Source organism: Hippopotamus amphibius, chromosome 9 (genome assembly GCF_030028045.1).
Source record: "Hippopotamus amphibius kiboko isolate mHipAmp2 chromosome 9, mHipAmp2.hap2, whole genome shotgun sequence".
In the NCBI taxonomy this organism is placed as follows: domain Eukaryota; kingdom Metazoa; phylum Chordata; class Mammalia; order Artiodactyla; family Hippopotamidae; genus Hippopotamus; species Hippopotamus amphibius.
This window is the reverse complement of record NC_080194.1, coordinates 136,026,455-136,040,938: the sequence shown is the minus strand read 5'-3', so window position 1 is coordinate 136,040,938 and position 14,484 is coordinate 136,026,455. Positions and strand designations below refer to the sequence as shown.

Below are 14,484 nucleotides of genomic sequence, written 5' to 3'. Positions count from 1 at the left end.
AAATGAGGAGGCTGAGTTGAGATTCACATATGTCCAGGTTTGTCTGACCTTAAAGCTCATGTCATTTCTGTAATTCTGTGTCTCCCTTAATGGTAAGTAGCTGCACCTTATTGAAGGGCCTCTGTGTTCCTCATTAAAAAAATAGTTTATTGAGATATACGTCACAGGCTATGTAATCCACCCATTTAATGTGAACAGTTCTATGTGCCTCATTTGTTAATGGAACAAATAGTTTCAGTTGCATGCTTAGCAGGAACAGCATCCTTCTGATTACTCAGGTCTATTACCTCCTGCGGTTTTGTCTGGTCTTCTCATCAACCCTCTGACGGGCAGTATGGGGCAATTATCAACTGCATCTTACTGGTAAAGAAATCGACAATGTCGCACGGCTTGTGGTCACCATATCTGAGTATGGAACTTATGGTTGCCTGACTGTCAAGTCCGCTCTCTTAGCCTTTAGGTGATCTGCTCTTTGGCAACTGTATAGCCCTTCTCAACTGGCAGATTATTTTTTCATGTCTGTGATCTCATTTGATCCCCACCCCAAGACTGATTTACTAACTGAGATTTTCAGAGCTGAAAACAATATGAAAGATCTCCTGAACCAATTCAGCAGGTTTCCCTTGTCCTGACCCAGAGAGGGGCACTGAATTCCTCAAAGCTGTCTTTAGTGACCTCACACACAAAAGGATGGCCACTTTCAAAAAAAGAGAAAATAACGAGAGTGATCAAGGACACAGAGAAACTGGGAACTTTGTACACTGTTGGTAGGAATGTAAAATAGTGCAGTCACTATGGAACATGGTATGGAGTTGCCTCAAAAAATAAAAAAAAGGGATTACCACATGATCCAGCAATCCCACTTGATGCATACTACCCAAAATTCAAAGCAGGATCTTGACTTTTTCTTTAGCTTCCACGTATTTAGTGAGATCATACTGTATTTGTTTTTTGGTGTCTGGGTTATTTTACTTAATATAATGTCCTCCAATTTCATCTGTGTTGTTACAAATGGCAAGATTTCCTTCTTTTTTATTCCACTGTAGATATTTACCACATTATCTTGGAATCTAAAAAAGTCAAACTTGTAGAACCACAGAGGGGAATGGCGGTTTCCAGGGGCTGGATGTGGGTGAAATGAGGAGATGCTGGTCAAAGGGTACAGACTTTCAGCTGGAAGATGAATAACACATAGCGTGGCGACTATAGTTAATCATGCTGCCTTGTATACTTGAAATTTGCTGAGGGAGTGGCTCTCAAGTGTTCACAAAACATGGAAGCTATGTGAGGTGGTGGATGTGCTTGTGGTCATCATTTCAGTTATCACGTTGTACACCCTACATGCACACAATTTTATTTGTTAATTATACCTCAATAAAGCTGGAAAAAAATAAATAGAATAACATAGCATGAAAAACAAACTTAGTGTAAACAAAACACCAAAATGAGAAAAAAGCATAGGCTCTTGAAGAGATATCTGTATACCCATATTCATTGCAGCAATAATGGCAACAGCAAAGAAGTGGGACCAACTCAAATGTCCATCAATAAATGAGTGGATAAAGAAAATGTGGTACTGGACTTCCTATGGGTTCAAGCCCTGGTCCAGGAAGATCCCACATGCCATGGAGTAACCAAGCCTGTGTGCCACAGCTACTGAGCCCAAGTACCACAACTACTGAAGCCCGAGCACCTAAAGTCCGTGCTCCACAACAAGAGAAGCCACTGCAGTGAGGAGCCTGCGTGCCACAACGAAGAGTAGCGCCCGCTCACAGCAACTAGAGAAAACCTGTGTATCGCAAGGAAGACTCAATGCAGCCAAAAATAAATAAATAAATAATTTAAAAAATTTGAAGGTGAGAAATAATCTCAATCCTTCAACAAAATTGAGTTGTATATGTATTATGCAAAAAAAAAGGAAAAAGAAAATGCGGTACATACATGCCAAAGAATATTATTCAGCCTTAAAAAAGGAAGGAAACTCTGATACTTGCTATAGCATGGATAAAGCTGGAGGATGTTATGCTCAGTGAAATAAGCCAGCCACAAAAGGACAAAGACTGTATGACTCCACTCACATGAAGTATCTAAAGTAGTCAGACTCCTGGGAACAGGAAGTAGAGAGGTAGGAGCCAAGAGCTGAGGGGAGGAGGAATTAGTGTTTAGTCGGTACAGAGTTTCAGTTTTGTAAGATGTAGAAGTTCTAGAAATCTATTGCACAATAATATGACTATACTTAACACTATTGAACTGGACACTTAAAAATGGTTAAAATGGTAAATTTAATGTTATTTTTTTTGCCAGAACAAGTAAAAAAAAAAGCTGTCTGTGGTGAGCTTCGGACTTGAATCCATGTCTGTGGAATCTCATTGGAGTTAACCCTCAGGGGTGGTCTGCATTGTTTTTTTCTTTTTTTTTGACCAGGGGGTTGTGACTTTGTCGTCTCAGGTTGGGCGTGGTTTTGTTTGTTTGTCTTTTTGGTTTTGGTTTTGGGTTTCTTCTTTTTTTTTTTTTGGCTCTAGCACCCTTGAGAAGTAAAAGTGCGCTTTTGCCAGCCCTCGGGGGAACCAGGTGAGTGGGGTCACCTGCTGGAGGTGCCTACTGCAAAATGCTTTCACCTTCCCTGGGACGGAGGCTGCACGTGGCCCTGCGAGGTAACCGGCGGTGGCGCTATTGGTCCCACGTGGAGACACCAAGCTCAGCAAGATCAGGGGCGTATTCGAGATCACTTGGACGTCAGCGGTGGCGAGGAGACTAGATCCCAGGAATTCTAGTGCTGGGTTCAGAGTTCGTGAAGTGGGCAGTGTAGTTCATTTTTAAGATTAGAGCTCAAGAAAGAGGTGGAAAACTTGGATGCTTTCCTTATTTTTACTATTTTATCTAAAGAAATTTCTTACCCAGTTCCATTGAATTGTCCAGCCCTGACCCTGCTCCCGGTGTGGGGTAGTGACCTGACACTCGGGCTCCCTCACTGGCTGCTGGACCACCGAGCGGGGAGGAGGTCGCCTCCTCCAGGCCCGGGGCGCCCTCTGAGCCTTCTCCTTCCAGCAGTAGATTTTCCTTTTTCATGCTTGAACTCCAGAGGCCCCCAAGGGTTCTGCCGTAATTAAAATTTAAATTCACAAATCATTTCTTAAACTGTCTCATAGGCAGCCAAATAATCACAGTCATTAGCGGGTGGTCGGAGTCACTTCGGCTTTAATGCTTCTGGAGACATCGGCTTATTCCCAGCTGGTTACACTATCTTCTACCACCTCCCTCGCCACAGCCCTCGCCCAGAGAATCTGCTCAAGTGTTGAAATAGCAAGGTCCGTGTTCCCCGTTCGGAATGCACTGGTGTGTCCTGGTCTGTCCCCATTCCTGTCCCCACTCCTGTCTCCTGGAGCCTGTTGGTGCCCTGGGGGCATTGCTGGGGATCACCCTCACTTGGGGACCAGCCATGAGTGGAGAAGGTCTCGAAGCGCGGGCATAGGGAGAGCCCACAAGCCTGAGCCGGCTTCCCAATGAGCTGTCCCTGGCCCTGACCTCTGCTCTCGGGAACGCGAAGGCGGCCCCTCACAGTTGTCCTTTCTCTAGCCCGGGGCTTCCCAACCTTGGCATTACTGACATTTTGGACTGCATATTTCTTTATCTGGGGGGCTGTCCTGTGCATTGTAGGAGGTTTGGCAGCATCCCTGGCCTCTACCCACTAGGTGCCAGTTGCAGCCCCTGGTTGTGACAACCCAAAGTGCCATGAGACGGGTCTAATGTCCCCTGTGGGCCCAGTCCCCCTGCTGAGGACAACTGCTCTAGTCCAAGGCCAGTCCCCTGGATTCAGATCCCTTGTCTCCTTTCCCTGTCGTTCTCTCTCCACATCGCCAAACCCCGACACTGTTTAAAGCCATTCAATGCAAAAAAGCTTCTTCTACTTCTCTCCTCCTACAACAGGGATTTAGATCCTAAAAGGAAGGATTCAGACCTTGGAAACCCAGAAGAGCCTGTGTATTCTTCATGGAGGTGGGGCTGGCTGGGTGTGACAAGTCAAATCCCTTTCTTTCCTTCTGGAAAAGTTACCACTACATACCAAGAGGGTGGCTGGCCAGGCCTTGGGCGAGGGCTGTGTGTCTGGAGCCCGTGCTTCTAACCACCCTGCTTCCTGCCTCCTCTGAGGACTCACCTCAGTGATGGTTTGGGGAAGGATGGCAGGGGGCACCAGGCATAGTCCACGAACCAGCTGTGCCTCCCTGGGATGGTTGCTCCTCCTCTCTGGGCCTGGTAAAGTGAAAGAGGTCAGTTAGATAATCTCTACCATTATTTTCAGCTCTGATGATTAGTTTGCCTTGTGTTCTGGGCCGCACAGAAGAGTCCTTGCTGTGTGAAGGCAGAAATCCATCCAACAGACAAGTCACGGGTTCCAGGCGCTGTGCTGGGTTACAGGGCTCTGCAGAGGAAGAAGAGAGAGCGCTGTGACTGAGGATCTCCTAGACTCAAGGTGGAAACAGACAGGCCGCTAGGAACAGGGCTTATGGTCCCTAAAGTAAAGGTACCAGCAAAGTAAGGTGTGGCTCAGTTGAGGAGGTAAGAAATCATCTCAGCCTGGGGGTCAAAACGAGTGTCTGGAGCAGCTCTTTTCTTAGGGCCATGGGAACTGGGCAATTTTATGGTCACAGCATCTATCTACTCTGGTTACCTATTGCTAGATCTATATCAATAACAAACCACCCCAACTTCAGTGGCTTAAAACAACTATTTTATTACATTCACAGGTTCCGAGGATCAGGACTTTGGGCGGGAAATATTGGGGCTACCTTGCCTGGGGCCTCAGTTGGAAAGGGTGGAAGAGCTGGTGATGACTTGGATGGGTGGGACCTGAAATCTCCTGGAGGCGTCTCCACTCACAGGTCTACCATTCGGGCCTGGCTGGGACTGTTGCCTGGGGCACCTGTGTGTGGTCTCTCCCAGTGGTTTGGGTGTCCTTTCAACATGGCGGCCTCAGGGTGGTCAGACTTCTTTCACGGTGGCTCATGGCTCCAAGAGCAAGTAGAAGCTGCCCGGTGGAAGCTTCATGCCTTTGAATGAGCTGGTCTTGGAAGTCGCATGGCATCGCTTCTGCCATACTTTATAAGTTGAGGCAGTCATGAGCTTACATGAATTCAAGGGGAGGGGACACGGACCCCACCTCTTACAGCAGGAACATAAAAAATTTCAGCCATGTTTTAAAACCATTCTCATTTCCACGTTCAGAGGTCTGAATTTCTCCAAATCTTTAGCAGAGAATCCCACCTTGAAAAATCTCTCCAGGTGTATTTACACCAAAAGCCTACTTCAATTAATCAATTCTAATGCTCCAATTACTCAGCTTATATTTTCAGACACTCTAATAAGCACCACAAATGAATAGGAATTAAACTGACGGTGCATCACCCTCTGCTATTAGAAAGACCACACTTGATTTCCCAAGCAGCCTTCCCCTTTGTGAGCTGAGTTTTTTTCTCTCACTTCTATTTAGCACAGGCCAGGGTTTCCCTGGGGCTGAGGTGGGGTTGGAGCGGGTGGGAAGGCTTCCACGAAAATGTAGCAGTTGTAATAAAGGTAAGTTTTAAATGAAGGCTGGAGCCTTTATGGTGGGTGCCTTCTTCGTGTTGGGAAAGACCTGGGTTCCTGTCCAGCCTTTGGCATTCGACAACCTGAGCCTCAGGTCTCTCATCGGTAGAGTAAGAGGGTTGCGCTTGATAATTTCTAAGAACTCTTCCAACTTCAAAAATGCCTGTGATTATAGGAACATTTACCAAGGGCAATATTCTAACATCAATACCCAGACGGAGCACCCGTGTCATAATCACATGCATTTGAATAACTCGCCTTTATTTATTTATTTATTTTTTATTATTATTTTATTTTATTTTTTTGGGGGGTACACCAGGTTCAATCAACTATTTTTATACACATATCCCCATATTCCCTCCCTTCCTTGACGCCCCCCCCTCGATTCCCCCCCACCCTCCCTGCCCCAGTTGAATAACTCGCCTTTAAGAAATAGTCACACTCCTGGTAACCAGACCTTTTCCTCTGTATTTGCATAAATACACACATACATTTTTACATAAGTGGTATCGCACTGTGGATTTTCTTCTGCAATCTCCTTTTCTCTCCCATCACTATAACATATACTGAAAAGTTTCCATATCAATACATATATTAAACTTAATTCTTTTCCACTGCTACGTAACAGTCCACTGTATAGATACACCATAAATTATTTAAATAGACTCCTTTGGGTTAAGTGCAGGTGCCTTCCATTCTTTTGTCTTTGTTAACGATGCTGCAATGAATAACCAGATACATACACCATTTTGCTCCTCTGCAGCTACATCTATAGATTAAATTTCTAGAAGCAAATGTCCTGGGTCAAGGCTATGGGCTTTTGTAATTTTGATAGGTATTGACAACTTTCTCATCGTAGAGATTATACCAATTTATTCTTCCGTCAGTAATATATGAAAGAGCTTTTTCCCCTCACACAATATATGATCAGACTTTATCATTCTTGCCACCCCGATAAGGTGAAAATGCCACCTCGCTGTCGTTTTAAGCGGCATTTCTCCTTGGGGAGAAAGTCAGCACCTTGTCTCACATGTAAGAGCCCTTGGTATTGCTTTTTCTCAGAAGTGTCTTCTTGTAGACTTTTGGAAGGAGATGCACTTATGTCATTTTTAACAGATATGGTTGAATTTGTCCGATGGACCCACTAAGTGGCATTGCTCTGTCCTCCTCTTTGTGCCAGTTTCCAATGTTGCCTATAAACCTTTAGGCGGATGGGGACGTCCTCAGCCTAGCAATCCACCCCTTTCTATGAAGCTTTGCCTTTGGGTGGACGGGAGCAGCACAGCTGCCTGAGTGACCTCCCCCAGCCATGAACTGGTTTGTGTTTGCTAGAACAACACCGGGAAGATGATACGAAGCATCAGAGCCTCTCTCTGACTCCCCAGGCCGTCTGGTCCAGCAGGCTCACTGCACTCCATTTCTGATGAAGGCTGTTGCTTCATAGTACGTGTTGTTATCATTGTGGGTTTTGTCATTTTTTTCAGTTATAAATATATACATATATTGTATATATATATTTCATATATATATTTACATATATATGTATGATACATACACACATATTTCATATACATATATTTTTCAGTTATATGTATACATATATAATATATAATATATATATTATACATATATATTTCAGTTATATATATATACACGTATATATATACAATATATAATAGATATAGTATACATTCTTTTTTGTATTCTTTTTCATTATGGTTTATCACAGACTATTGAGTATAGTTCTCTGTGCTATACAGTAGGGCCTTGTTGTTTACCCACCCTATATATAAAAGCTTACATCTGCTCACCTCAACCACCCACCCCATCCCTCCCCCAGCCCCCGCCCCCCGTGGCAACCACAGTCTGTTTTCTATGTCCGTGATTCTATTTCTCTTTCATAGACAGGTTCATTTGTGCTTTAGTTTAGATTCCGCGTATAAGTGGTATCCTACGGTAGTTGTCTTTCTCTTTCTGACTTACTTCACTTACTATGATAATCTCTAGTTGCATCCATGTTGCTGCAAATGGCATTATTTTGTTCTTTTTTATGGCTGAGTAATATTCCATTGTATATATATACTGCATCTTCTTTATCCATTCATCTGTCGATGGACATTTAGGTTGTTTCCATGGCTTGGCTATTGTGAATGGTGCTGCTATGAACATAGGGGTGCGTGTGTCTCTGAATTATAGTTTTGTCCTGATATATGCCCAGGAGTGGGGGTGGGATTGCTGGATCATATGGTAATCCTATTTTTAGTTTTCTGGCGAACCTCTATACTGTTTTCCACAGTGGTTGCACCAACTTACATTCCCACCAGCAGTGTAGGGGTTTTTTTCATTAAAAAAAAATGAAACAAACCAACTTGTGGTCTTTCTAGAAGAAGTCAAACATTGACCTGTTTCCTCATTTTTTGGCATCAGTTTTTCTACCAGCGATGGTGGTGACAAATCTCTTTTTCTCAGCACCTCCTTTGTCCTTCCTTTTCAAGGTTTCCATAGAGAGACGGAAGGAAAGCCAGGTTTGGCTTTAAGCCTAAGGCCACACTCACCAACACAGTTAATCAGACATAGCCCCCTGCTCAGCCCAGGATAAAGAAGATACACCACTTAGATTGTTCTGTGGCCTTAGTGTCTGGTACAGGTGGGGTAGAGGGTCCCTGGAGAAAGAGAACCAGGCATGGTTTTCTTAACATAAGAGAAGCCATTTTAGGCCTAAGTCATTGTGTGTCTGAGCCTGGGCACAGTGCTTGCTATTACAGAAGGACAGGCTCAATATGGTCTTAAGGGAACAAAAAGAATATGAGCACCAACAGCGATCACCAGGCCAGGGAGAAAACGTACCCATAGGGGATGATATATCCGTTGTAAAGCCTCCCAGTGCTGTGTGAAGGTAAAGATGAGCCTGAAGCACATTCTTGAGCTGTTCTGCAGGACCCCAACCCCCTCGAGCACTGAAACCAGAGTAACCTAAGCAACGGTGGTGATGCTGACCTTTGCTGAGCCTCATGGCTTCAGTCAATTAGAGCTTGCACTCTGTCAGCCTTCGCCCAGTTCTATGCTGAATTATCCTCTGCTCAAGCCCCTTCATAAATAGGCATGCCCCCTTGCCCCCTCAGGACTATGCATGAACTCTTGGATTAAAACGTCCCCATTTTGTTGTTCAGGGAGACGCTGCTTTGGGAGTATTTCCGATGGTCTCCTTACTTGCTGCAAGTAAGAATCCTTCCTTCTCCTGCTTTGGCTGGGTCATGTATTTTGGCTCCACACCCACCAAGAGGCGAATCCGGTTTCGGGGTAACAGTACCAGCTGGCTAAAATCCTAGAAGGAGGAAAGTTTGGACCATTAGCCAAGTTCCAGCATTTTTCATGCACCACATTCTGTGTTAGGGATGCAAAAGTAAATTAATAAGATGCAGCCCTTGGGCTCAAATAGCTCAAACATCAGAGCAGGTCAGCCTATACGCAGATGTTTGTAATATAATGTGGTAAGTACCATGATGAAAAAAGCTTTTTCCAATCTAACCCAAAGAACAAGGATTCCTGGAGGAGGTACACCTTGGTCATAAGATTAGTGTGAATTGCTGTTAGGGAGATAAGACCATGTGATCAAATAAATGAAGAGAAATAAAAAGATGGATGGATGGATGTAACAGGAAGTGGTTTGGTGTTTCTGGAGCAGAAAGTATGTCATGGGCAGTGGTTGAAGAGGTAGACAGAGCATGGTGAAGCCTGTTTGCTCTCTGGAAGACTTATGATTTAACCCACAGGTTAACTTGTGTTCTCATGGCTGGACACACGGATGGCATTCCACTGCATGGATTCTCTTGGGTGTGCCTAGTTTTATCCACAATTACCAGCTCAGTGGCTATATCTGCACCCCTTTCCCTATCCAACAAGTGTGTGAAAAGATGAGGGTTTTTTTTTACAGTCTTTATAAAGCTTGGACCCAGCAGGCTTGGAGCTTGAAGAGGAGTTGAGGTCAAAGAAATACAGCAACAGATATAATGTCCGAATAGCTCAAACCCTTTACTATGAAGTCTAATCATCTGTGCATTTTGACTTAATCTAATGCAACTCTTCATGTACAGCACAGAACACCAGAAAGTGAGAGATGGAGCCAGGCAAGGGAGGTTATGAACACAATGTGGTCCAGCAACTCCATCGTCCATTCCCTGGCATGAAAGGGCGCAGGAGGAGAGGACTGATGTTCATGCCCCCAAATCAGGCTCCATGTTCCACATAACTCTCATAAATCTGGGCACTAAACACAAGATAAACGGCCCACCTAAGAACCAGTGAAGGACACGTCCCTCGCTGGATGGAAGGCTGGCAGGGTTGGCCACATACAAAACCCAGCTTATAAGTGACTTTAAAGAGGTAATTAAATTAAAATGAGGTCATTATGGCCCTAATCTAATAAAACTGATGTTTTTCTAAGACGAAGACATTTGGAAACAGTCACACACTGAGGGAAGCCAAGATGAAAGACACAGAGAGAAGACAGCTGTCTGCAAGCTAAAGACAGAGAAGCCGCAGAGGAAACCAACCCTACCGACATCTTGATCTCAGACTTCCAGCCTCTAAAACTATGAGAAAATAAGTTTCTGTTGTTTAAGCCACCCAGTCTGTGGCACTTTTTTATGGCAGTCCTAAGAAACTAATGCGTTGTAGAAGGGGGCCTGTCACATTAACTACGCCTGTCCCATCTCTTTCGTTCAGATCTTTATACAAAAAGGGAAACCATGCACAAACATTGGCACCTTAGTTGCTTTTGGTCAAAAATTACTTGTGATGCCCCTCCCAGCTTCTCAGAGGAGTGTGGAAACATTTTTGTGTGTGATGGGGCCATGGGGGAATTCAAAGCAGAGAAGAACGGGGTGGCTCTGAATGAGGGGCAGAGGGCACCGGCATCGATGTTGACAGGTTGAGAGAGGGCAAGATAGGGAATGGAGAGCCATGGACAACCTTTTCGCACAGTAGCAGCAGGGGTGGAAGGCTCGGGGTGGGTCTGATGAATGTTTAGGCATAAGAATAGTAGTATTGGCTAATAGGATGAGGTTTGAAAAGAGGGAGGAGAGATGGACAACTGCTATATTTCTAGCCTGGGCATCAAGTGTATGGAATGGAAAGTCCAGTGGAAAAGGACTCTGCAAGAATTTACTTGTTTATTTGCATGTCGCCTCATTCCAGAAAGAACTAAAGTTGGCTTGCACAAATACTGACCAGGCCATCATGACGACAAGCAGATAAGGAGAGTGAATCAAGGACCAGGTGAAAGTAGGAAAGAGAAGATGAATCCAAGAGCGAGGTTAGTATACAGACCTTCACCTGAAGGTTCTAAACACTTGCCAGAGATGGACTGTATGTTTTGCTTTAGTCCAATGAATGACAGTATTCAAACTTATTGGTTTGGTCAATGTCACCCACCTCTTCCAAAAACCTGGAGTCTGCAAATTCTACCTTGGTGTGAAAATCTGCCTTTTGGGTTCTGGTTCGAGAGGCACCAGGAATATGGGGAGAAGCATGGATTGAATCTTTGGAGAGTCCATAGAGAGAGGGTTCAAAAACCATGAGGCATCCCCAGATTCATCCTAGGGCAGAGTGGCATCTGGGCACCGAGTTCAGAGATTGTGTGTGAAGACAGAGTGTCTGTACTTTAATGTCACCATGTAAAATCTGTTTATTTGGGAAATGTGACATGTCACGCGACTTCCATGATGCCACTTGACTCATTTGCGTACCTTCACTGTTTCTGCTATGTGAATATGCAGGTTATGTAAGCAATCTGGCAGCTTAAGTCTTGTTACTGTCATCTCCAAGGTGGCAGATGGTTCAGAACTAAGGGAACCTTTTCTGTCACACATCGAGCGTGAATCATCACCATCCAGGCACTTTTCTATTATCCCTTCATGATCGCACCTTTGAAATACGCCCAAACCACCAGTTAGAAAGCTCTTGGGTTGGGAAAGGGAATGGCTGTCCCTGTGCTCTGTTTCCTCGAGAGTCTGTCTTTTGCCAAATGCTAAGGGGGGGTGGGGTGAGCAGGGTGTCCAGCAGGTTTACGTTCCTTCTGCCCGTGGGTCCCTTTCTCTACCGAGGAAGGGCAGGAGAGGGACTTTTGAGAGGGAGTTGTATGGAGTGGCTCGTGGCACGCATATTACTCTGCCTTACTGGGCGGGACCTGGTTGCAGCCTGATTTGCTGATCTTTGCAGCTCATGAGTGTGTGCGTGTGAGTGCGTGTTTGTGCACGTGTGTGCACATATGCATGTATGTGTGTACTTGTGGGGTTGACTTGCTCCGTTCCCTGCCGTGAACACCTCTTGCTGCTGCCTGCCCACATCCATCCCGCCCTTCTCTGTGAAGCCGCCCTGATTCCCTCTTGGAGAGTCACCTTCTCCTACTTTCAGTCCAGAGGTGGTGACGTGACGCACATCATTGTCTTCCGCCTTCCTGCCTTTTGTGACAGGTTCGGGGATGGACGCATGACTTCATCCAGCCGCAGAGAGCCATACTGGCACTTTTGAAGGAACTATTGGAGAGGAGATTTTCTCATCGTGTCTGGGGCTACTGATCTAGTTACAACATAAGCCTGGACTGGCTGACCGCCATCTTGTTGCTGCATGGAGATGGCCCACCTAAGGATGGAAACAGCACCGTGGAAATGAGACCTGAGATTTGGGACAAGACAGCCTGCATCGAGCCATGAGTGAAGCCCAGTGACATGTGGACTCCCTAGAGCTGTAAACCAACAAATTTATCATATCATTGTTATTTTGCTTATGCCAGTTTTATTTCTGTCACTTGCAACTACAAGTCTCGCCTAAGACAATCTCTCTACCCTCTATGCTTGACTGTCTCTAGACAGGATCCTGGCCAGTATTGAGACATTTAACCATAGGCATGTTTATGGGCATTCCCTGCCAATCCCCGAGGATATACAAAGTCTAGGGAACTCATGTTGTGACTTAGAATGAGGAGGGGCTTGGACCTCAGTCCTTGGGGGCCACCAGAGTTACTGATGCTCTTTCTGGTCCATGATATCACTGCACTTATCCCACTTTGCCCCTCAGCCTTTGTCTTCTCCAAGTACCCGAGGATGCTCCTCTTCAGTACTGTATTTTCTTCTAGCCAGAGTTTTTGCCAGTGCTGTCAAAGTCTCAGCACCTTGTCCAACCTCCCTGGTATCCCATAGGGATCTATGTTCAAGCAGGATACTAGTTCTGTCACTTGTGGAAAACTCAAACCTTCATACCCTTCCTGTTACAGAGAAGGCGGTGCTTAACCTACCTCCTCACCACCAGTCCCCACCCTATCAGCCTATTTTTCCATCCTGTCAATGAGCTTCCACCTCCTAAACAAAATGAGGGTGAGGGTTACCTTCTGGATGTCTCATAATTTATGTTTTTTGCCCTTTGGCTGAGATGCTAGTTGTCTCCATCGAGTTTCTCCTTCTTTCATGCCAGTGGAATTTTTAGCTGTATAAGTAGGTGCCCAGAGTAAGGCTGACATTTACCAGCCTGCCTTGCACCTGGGGGTAGCTGTACAGCTAAGTTCTGGCCAAAGGGATCTAGGGAGAAAAGGGGGGTAGAACCTTCTGAGAGCCTTCTTCAAGAGATAATTCATAGCTGCCATTTGTCCCTTCTTCTTCTTTTTCCATCTTCTTGTCCTGCTGCCTGGAATTTAGGTGGTGCCATCTTGCACCAAGAGCATGATGGTCATATTTTAAAAGATGTTAGAGCAGTGAGTTGGGAGGGGACTGAGACTTCAATTATAAAAGATGCACAGAGGAGGAAACCCCCTCTTCTTTGGCTTCATGTCCAGATGATTGATGGTGCTTCCATCTTGTGACCATCAAGGGGCACGCTCAAGATCAAGGCAACCACTGAGCATGACAGAAATGAAAGAAGAAGAGAGCTGGGTCCCCGATGACATCCCTCCTCTGGACCCTCCTACCTCCAGACTTTTTGCTGTGTAAAATGAGATCTTTTGCCCATTGTTTAAGCCACTTTTATTTGGATATTTTATGATATAAAGTCACCCTAACTGGTGGGACATGAGGGAGCACAGCACCAGAACACCAAGGCTTGGTGACTTGTGCTTAAGATGAGGCAAGGAAACTCCCCTTGATCTTCTGAGCATCCTTCAGCAATGAGAACAAAACACAAACGGATATCACAGTAAATTATCCCCCATATGTAAAAAGCACAGCATGGAGCCTGACATATTTAAGCAGCCAGTAAAAGGTAGCTATTTTTCTTTTTCTTATTAGCATAATGCCTCAATAAATGTTAGTTTCCGATCCTATCTCCTTGAATGTCTCTCCCTCTGCTGCTAAATTCCCCAGTAACTTTACATTTATCTCCCTTCTCCCCTATTAAACCTGACTCTTGAAAAGACTGTCAACTCACTCCCATTGAGGTGTCAGTGATAGATAAGACTTAATGTATGACCTCATTCCCCAAACACTACTGGCTTGCCAGTGAGATTTACATTTAATAGAGGATTAAAGCCCTAAGCCAAAGGAATGAATCTTTAATGGTAAAATTTGAGGCATCAGAAAGCTTATGAAAAACTAATATTGCAAGGGAGGGGTCTCCCCCCTGATGATCCCAGTTTTCTCAGGGGTTCTTATAATGTTCTCCAAAGTTCCCCAGATTTAAATCACCACACCATAGAATGGTTCACAATTAGTGGTTGGCAAACAGCAGATTCTTGATGAAGCTCTGTGAGCTGGAGTGGGAAGGGGACTTGTGAAATCAAAGGCATGAGCAGAGGGGGCGTCAGGTCCAGAGGGAGTTGTCTGTCAAGTGAGTCAGGCTGCCTGGCCGTGTGGATGGAGCTTCCCTGGGGGCTGGTGCCTTGTTGAGCCACATTTGTTTTTTGATGCTGCCGTT

The 14,484-nt window shown here is 45.1% G+C and overlaps 1 long non-coding RNA gene across 4 annotated transcripts in view; it reads left to right on the top strand.

Annotated features, from left to right (window-relative positions):
- The window catches only part of LOC130860370 (uncharacterized), a 213,390-nt gene extending 199,326 nt beyond the window's left edge, over positions 1-14,064 (top strand). For all 4 annotated transcript variants that reach the window (XR_009055430.1, XR_009055432.1, XR_009055429.1 and 1 more), the window contains 2 exons: positions 10,780-10,897; positions 12,057-14,064. This is a non-coding gene — a long non-coding RNA (uncharacterized LOC130860370). The remainder of the gene's footprint in view (positions 1-10,779; positions 10,898-12,056) is intronic.
- Positions 14,065-14,484: the final 420 nt, after the last annotated feature.